We start from the raw sequence: 9,157 nt of genomic DNA on the forward strand, positions 1-9,157 counted from the left end.
ACCTTGCGTTCATTACGTTAGTCTCTGTTTCACCACAGACATGTAGGAACGCGGCCAATCACTGAAAGGTGTACGCCAAGAGAAGAGCGGAATAGTATTTATAGATTCAACACAATTGAGAACTTGCGCTGTTATATTATTTATCTTTCTCTTTCTATTCCGTTCATAAGACTTACCGCCGCATTCCACGTTCTTTTCATAACCTTCACAGCCAGCCTTGACCCCAGCATCTTGTATCATAAAGCCTGTATCTTGTATCATCTAGCTTAGGTTTACTGTATTTTTATTTTATTATCGCATTTTTACCGCTTTACTTTATTTTATTGCAATTTTATATACTTGTATAAACACCTTTTAAAGATTGAAAAACCTGGTCGCATATATCACGAACATACCACAATAACCTAAAACAGTACCTGTGTTCGACCTCGGATCATACCGATAAACTTGCAGTGGAATTACACTTGGTTCCATCATAAGGAAACTTGTGACAACACATGGCATACTACGTGAACATCCATAATTAACGCATATATAGAAGTAGTATCTCATCATTTCGTGCATAGAACATCACACACCTTAGCATTACAATAGAGGGGCTGAAGCTGAAAATATGATTTTCTACAACTCATCTTCTTCCTCATAGAACCCACGTTTCTAACTTCACAAATTCACTCAAATTCGAGTTCCACCACTCAGATTCAAGGCTGAGATTAGTAGAGAATATCTCTTGGTGGTTCACTGTCGATTTGGAGTTGAATTAACGTGAAAAGTAGCTTAGATTTGGGAAAATTCATCAAAGGTATGTTGAAATTGAAACCCTCTTCATTTTTCTGCAATAACATGTTTTAGAACTAAAATTAAATGTAATTAATGTGCTTATTGATTCTTTTTGCTTCCGTTGCATGCTTGTATATCCTATCACCCTCGAGGTGCACCTTATCGCCTTGTCTCCTGTCTATTTGGCGTGCAATCTCTACTAGCCCCAGATTGCGGATTCAAGCAGTTGTTCAACTGTTCAATCATGGATTCAAGAATTGGTTTAGATTTGCTCGATTACCTCCTCCATCTGGTCAGCTATCGAAGTCATTCAGCCATTCGTGTCAATTTTGATCTGTTCGACTTCCTTCTCTAGTCGTTTAGCTATCCAGTTGCTCACACCTCTTTAGATCCACACAGATTTGGTCAATGCCAGTATCAATCAGCCGTTCAACAGTCGTTCCCTAGCCATTGGACTTTGACAATCATTCACACCTCTTTGCTTCAGTAGCAAATCCATTTGTCTTTAATATTCATTGGCCTTGAGCTCACTAGATCTATACATTATGGTTTGTGAAGGTTATAAAATACTATGTCTCATTTTCCCTTTCTGCCTATAATGGAAAAAATTGACATATTTCTTCCTATTAGCACCATGCCTAATGACACCAACTACATCACTTAGGCTCATCAAATGAAGAGTTTTTTTTAGGTCGCAAGCTATGGCAGATTGTTACTAGAGATCTCATCAAACCTGACAAATGGGCTACTGAAGAAGAAGGTATGTTTATTGAAAGACTAGAGGATTGAGATAGAAAATATCACTCGAGAATCACTTAGTTGGGTAACACTTCCATCCCTGCTATACATATCCAATTTGATGCATTCGATACTTCTAAAGAACTTTGGAATTTTTTATCTATATGGTTCCAAACTATTGGTCTAGCTCACTACTATCAGTTACACACTACTCTAGTCAGCACCAATCAGGATGTCGGGCAACCTATGAATGAGTGCCTCACTATTCTCTAATCAATTTGGACTCAGCTAAACCATGCTAAGATCAGTCCTAATCATCTGCAACTCATCAAGGTCTTTATAGGACTCTGTCTAGAATATGAGTCCATTTGTGTTGCCTTATTACATCACAGTCATTTACCATCTCTCGATGTTGCGATCCAGGAAATTCTTTTTAGGTGAAAAGACTTGGTCTAGTCTCCTCTCTGTCATCTAATGTTGCTCTCGCGACCACTCATCCACGTTCTCCATCTGAATCACCTTTCTAAAAAAATTATAAATTACACGGTCATAAGTTTACTAATTGCTTTACCATTGAGTGCAGGTATTGTCACAAGCAAGGTTATATTTTAAACAATTGTCCTATCCAACCACCTCGCCCCCCAGGTTACACCACTAAGTCAAAGAGTTCTCCTAAACTTGGTTCCCCATTTGTTGTTACTGTTGCCACCTCTTTTAATACGACACATCTCATTTCTCCGAGTCTCCAGATCAGTGACCTTCAAGATTTACTTAAACAGGTGCTCTCTTCCAATTCCCTTGCTTTTGCTATCACCAGGTACATCTTGGTTCCTTGATTCTGTTGGGATATATGCCCTAAAGCCTCATAGTTATATGTTATTTGAATTAATGGTTGATTAGTTTTTATATGCAATAATCCATTAAAGCAAGATCCAAGGTTATTTTATGTAACTTATACATGCATGTGGTTAACCTACAGGTGAATTATGTTTATGTAATAATCTCAGATCTGTAGTAGACGGATATGGTTGGGTACCTTATCCGGTAACAATACTGATACGACCTGCTTTGTGATACATACATTATATTTTATAATTATTATAATTCATGTGGAGACATGTGAGCGAGGATATCCTATAAAAAGAGTTTGTATAAGACCAAACCACGAAATGTTGAATCTCTCTTCATAACACCGGTTCTATAAGAGATTCACTTTTCACTAGAATGACAATAGGTTATTTGACCTTAATCCCGAGTGAGTTGTGAACTTCTTTCCTGCCTATGAGTGCAGTCCTTTGATCTGCATAGGTGAGAGTGGCTAGATTTGGGGAGCTGGGAACTCAACTACACAAGATAAAATTCATTCATTCCCTTTGTTAAGATAAATAGATGAATTACTCCCTTAAGGGCTGGTTCTAGGTCTTGAACAATGAGGGCCCTCACCCTCTCACTGGCTAAAAAGGGATCTAGTTATAGTTGGACTGTGACTAATTATTCATTAGAGAGACCAATGGTACTTAAGGAGTTAGATGTAACTGCAGGGGTAAAATGGTATTTTTTTTATCCAACTGTACTTATGAGAAATTTGTGAAGGGTTAGCGACTATTGATTGGCTATATCTAATGGACACAAAAATATATCTACAGTGCGAAGAGTGCGGTTGTTGGTCTTTAATGGAGTGACCAACAATTAATGAATATTGGTTAATTTTATTAAAGAGTTTAATCAATTAATCTGTATTATTGGAGCTTCAATCTGTAGGTCCATAAGGTCCCCTTGTTAGCTCAATAAGGACTAAAGAGAATCAAAATGATTTTGGTTTAATTTGAGTTGTTCAAATTAATCAAAGGGAATTAATTGTTTGTGATACAATTAAGATGATGTATGCTGAAACATTATAAAATATAATGTATGTTGATACATTATATAGTTTAATGAGAGTTATAAGTATTTGAATATGATTCAAATATTTATTATATGGACGAGATTCATATAAAAACTATATGTTAAAACTAATGTGAATGTGATTCATATTAAATCTATATAGTTTTATGCGAGAAATAAATATTTGAATATGATTCACATATTAATTATATGAATATGATTCATATAGAAACTATATGTTAAAATTTAATGTGAATTTGATTCATATTAAATCTATATAGTTTTATGGGGAAATAAATATTTGAATATGATTCAAATATTAATTATATGAATATGATTATTAAAAAACTATATGTTAAAATTAATATGAATATGATTCCTATTAATACTATGAGTTATATGAGAGAATATAAACAATAGATTCTATTATATGTAATATAATAAACTATGGGTTCTTTATTATAGTTTAATTGTATTAATTGGTTAATATAATTAAATTGGTTTTGAATTTTGAATTCAAAAAGGTTGATAACTCCTTAGGAGTTATTATTAATGGTGGAGGAAGTTATTATAACTCCTTCATATTGTTCTCTTATTTTAATTGGTTTTTTAAAGGGGGAAGGAGCAATACATGATATGGTTTTTGAAATACAAAAGAGTTCTGTGTTTTTCCCTCTCATCTTCTTCCTTCAACTTCTACCATAATTCTCTCAAGAATTCTCTCTTTCTCCCTTACCAAAATGAAGCCCACAAACCCTCCTTTGGTTCCCTCCTTGAGGAGAACAATGAAGACTTTTTTGTGGTCGTGTCTGATGTTGCTGAGTTTGGGAGAAGCAGAGGAGTTATCATAGTTGGTTATCTATTGTTGTGGAGAGGAAACATGAAGAAATTATTTCTTCAAGGGTATGTATTTATCTTATCATTTCTCCTCTAAATTCAAGTATAAGTATGCTTAAGATCTGTATGTCTATTTTTGTTTCCGTTTGCTCTATTAATTTAATTTTCTGTAAACCGTATTTCAAAGACAAGTGATCGTTCACTTCCGCCGTGTGGACATTTCAAATCCCTTCAAATTCAGCTTGTTGTAATCATATGACCTCAAATATAACATTATTGTCTTCCTCTGCCCCTATTAAATCTCTTCCCCTAGTTCATTCAGCTGATGGTAACCACATGTCTAGTTCCCACATTGGCACTATTGACACACCTACCATAAATCTTTCCAATACTTTTCATGTTCTTAATGATGGGGTTGATGCCCTAAATCTCGTAGGCTCCTGTAGTTTGTAAACACATGTATGAACAAACAGTTTTGTGGTTTATAATATGAAATATTTTATTCACTCTAGTCTATGAAATATGAGATATTTTAGTTGCATTAACCACAAACTAATAAACTAAGATCTCTAGTTATCATTGTAACTTAAACATGTATGTGGAGACATACAAGTGGATCGTGCTTTAAGTGATAACCTAAATGGTCTGTAGTATATGGATAAAGGACGAAAACCTTAACCTGGTGACACTATGAGTGTGACCCACTTTGTAGGTGATACAAATGTTGTAAAGTGCTACAAATGGTCTGATCCTGACCATTCGTATATTAGCATGCGAGTGGGGATGCTCTATACAAAGAAGTTTGTATAAGAACGGACCACGAAATGTTTAGTCTCGTTATATAACGTCGTTCATGATAGAGACTGTCATTTCACTAAGATGACCATAGGTAACATTACCTTAATTTTGAGTGAGTTGTGAACTCCTGTCTATGAGAGTGGTTCTTTGATTTGCATGGGTGCAGTGGCCAGATCGCCGACTCAAACCTACCACTTTGGGGATTCGTCTGATTGGGGAGCTGAGAACTCAGCTACACAAGATGGAATTCACTCCTTCCCCGAAGTAGGGGTAAATAGATAAATTGTTCCCTTAAAGGTTAATTCTGGGGCTTGAACAATGTTGCGCCATACCTTTTCTTGGCCCGAAAAGGGTTTACTCATAGTGGGACTATGATGTATTGTTCGTTAAAGGAATTAGTGGTACTTAAGGAGTTATATGTAACTATAAGGAGAAAATGGTAAATTGGCCCAGCTGTACTTAGGAGCGATTTGTAAAAAGTCATTGTACTGTTGATTGGTTATATTCGATGGACACAGAAATATAATTGTAGTGTGAATAGTGCAGTTGTCGGCCTTTAGTGAAGTGTCTGGCCGTTAACGGATGGTGGATATCGTGATTAAAGATTTTAGTAAATTATTCACGTACTGTTGGAGCTTCAAGCTACAGGTCCATAAGGTCCCTTGGTATCTCAATGGATTCATGTTGAGAATCGGTTTTTGGGTTAGTTTGAAGTGTTCAAATTAACAAGAGGGAATTTGATTATATATGATATAATTAAATTAATTCAATTATATGTGATATAATTGATTTAATGTATTTGATACATTATTTGATTGGAGGAATTAATATAAATATGATTTATATTAAATGTCATAAAGGAGAAAAAGAACTATGGTTTATATGTTGTATATGATATAATATTAAAATTATAGGTTATAAATATAATATGATAAATTAGTTATTGTATTTATTTATAATAAATCAATTATAATATAATTGATTTTTATTTTTCTCTAAATAACCACCTTAGTGGGTGGTTTTAGTAAGTTTATAGCAACCGAATGGATACAAGTGAAATTTTTTTTTATTTTGAAAAATCCACGCGCAAAAAGCACGAAGATATACGATAGCTTGGTTGAGAGAGTAAACGATCGATCGAGTATTCTATACAATAATCACTCGCTTGCTAAACGGTCGAGTACACAAGTCTATAAGATAGGCTTATTCCTTCTCCCACTTACTCGATCATCTACCTGATCGTCTAGTTCCTCCATCGCTCTTCCAAATATATATAGAGCCTACACCTCCTGGATTCTCACATTGAGAATACCAAGGTAGCCTCATGGTAGTGTCAAGTTTCCGTTCAAGGGTCGAGGATTGAGTTTCACTCGTTGTTGATTGAGGTTTTTCCAGAGGCATGTTGCGTTCATGTTATTGGACGCGTTGCTGAGTTCGATCGAGGAAATACTAGAAGAAAAGGTTCTTTAAAGGTATGTTTACTCGATCCTTTGTTCTGTTTGATTGTAAATGTGTATGTTCTTTCACAATGGGATTTAAAATGATCTGCTTCCACTCATTGGTTCTCTAGTATCAGAGTTCCTTCACTCAATCTAACATTTAACCTTACCTTTGTTAGTTAACTACGTGACCTTGGTCTAACCATATCTTTTTCTTCTCATGGTTGTCAAATTCAGGATTTGCAACAGGTTAGATGATTGATACAAGTCGCAAAGTGGAAAACTTATTTGAGCTCACATCCTTTCAGTCACCTGTTCTTGCATTTATTTCTATTGTTGTCACCAATACCTATGCATATCATTGGCATCTTCATCTTGGTCATGCACCTCCTAACAAACTTTGTAATTTAATTTTTGTTGGTATTTTCAATAATGTTTCTAAATCTAGTTCATTTGACTATTTACATTGCAAACTTGCAAAGCAACATGCTTTATCTTTATCTACTTCAGCTTCATTATGTGGTACACCGTTTGGTCTAATTCATTCTAATATTTGGGGTCCTACTCCTACTTCTACAGTAAAATGTTATCGATATTTTGTGTTATTTATTGATGACTACTCTCATTTTACTTGGATATACTTTCTTAAAAGTCATTCTTTCTTACCCCAAATCTACATTGAGTTTGCCAAAATGGTTCATACACAGTTTTCTCGAACCATCAAAATTCTTCGCACATATAATGAAATGGAGTATAAAGACTCACAGCTTCTTTCTTTCCTCGCACAATAAGGCACTCTTGTCCAACATTCATTTTCTTATACCTCTCAACAAAATGGTCGAGTCGAATGAAAACATCACTATATTCTCGATTCTGTTCATGCTTAAGTTCTCTCTACATCTAGATATGTCCATGGGGCGAGGGTGGGCACGGGGGTTCCCTGTGTGGATTTTTTCTCGGTTTAGATCTTTTTATAAAAAAAAATAATTAACTTAAATCACTATATCATACCTCACTCATATGTGACAAATATATGATTAAAATGTTTAATTTTCAAAATTTCTAAAAATTAAAATTTAAATATTACAACAATATATTTTAATCTCTACTTATTAAGAAATAAATATATCAAATAAAAAGTTATATATAATTAATTAACTTTATTTATAATTACATATATATATTATTATAAACATAGTATATATATTTATGTACCTTATATAAAAATTAAATATGTATAACCGGGGCGAGGTGGGAAAGCAGGGTGGGGAATATATTCCCCGTCCCCATCATTTAGCCAACAAGAAACAATTTTCCCCCTCTCCCTCCCTCGTTCCTCGTCTAATTGGGGACTCCCTACCCCATTTGGTGCAAGGCCTTAGCCTTGTGAGTTAAATGGACATCTTTATCTACATTTTGCCCCAAGAGGTTTTAGGCTGAGGTCGCTCTCACATTTGTTTATGTCATCAATCATCTACACTCCTCTTTTATCCACAACTTATCTCCCTTTGAACGGTTGTATAGTACATCTTTCTCTTACTCTCATCTTAAAGTTCTTGGATGTGCTTGTTTTGTTCTACTACATCCTCATGAACATACCAAACTTGAACATCGTGCTCGTCTATGTTGTTTTCTTGGTTATGGAACTGAACATAAAGGGTTCTAGTGTTGAAATACTATTCTAAACGGTTATGTATTTCCCTCCATGTCACTTTTTTAGAACATCGTATGTTTTCTAATTTTTCTACATTTCATGCTTCCCTAACTAGCCCCCACTCGTTCTTCACTGATTCCTCCACTAATCTATTTTTTCCCTGTGATTCTTTGCCTAACCCTGAGTTTCCCACGCTACCTGTCTCCGAGCTCGATCACTCTTCTCCTACCATTGTCCTTTCGGATCTACCATCTGCTCCCAGTATGGAACTTAAATCTGCACCCATTCATCGCTCCACCCAGATAAGAGAAACTCCTCAATATCTCAAAGACTGTCACTGCTTTTCCATTATCATGTCTTTAGTCGAACCTTCATCTTATCATAAGGCTCGTATTAACTAAAGGAACCATTGAAGATCCTTGAGCGGAACACGGGATCAGACCCAAACTCAAAATTTACAAAATCATAATTTTACAGCAATCATACATAATTATTCATGTAACTAAAAACAACATGCTTGGAAGAAAATGTAGAAAAAATAAAATTTGGGTTTCAAAAACCCTTACCTTTGTAGACCGTTATTCAATGAAATCCCTTCGAACCGAAAGACACCACCACGAAAGAAGCCACTGTATTCTCTGGGTGAGAATCCAGGAGGAGTGTGTACTCTAGCTATTTTGGAAGAGGGAATTGAGAAGCAAGAGAGGAGAAGGAAGATATCGAACTTTTCTCTGCTCTGTGTTTTTTCACTACGTTATTCATGTATGTATGTATGTATGTATGTATGTATGTATGTATGTATGTAATAACCATATGTTATATCATATATAACATACAACCTATAGTTTAATATTGCATCATACACAATATAACCTATAGTTTTAATTCTCTCATCTATGAATTTAATATAAATCTCATTTATATTAGATTATATGAATCAAATTCACATAATTAACATTTGAATCATATTCAAATATTTATTTCCTCTTGAATAAATTAATTATATCACATATAATTAATTTCCTCA

This window comes from Benincasa hispida, chromosome 1, assembly GCF_027475165.1.
Source record: "Benincasa hispida cultivar pf3 chromosome 1, pf3_genome.v1.1, whole genome shotgun sequence".
NCBI lineage: Eukaryota > Viridiplantae > Streptophyta > Magnoliopsida > Cucurbitales > Cucurbitaceae > Benincasa > Benincasa hispida.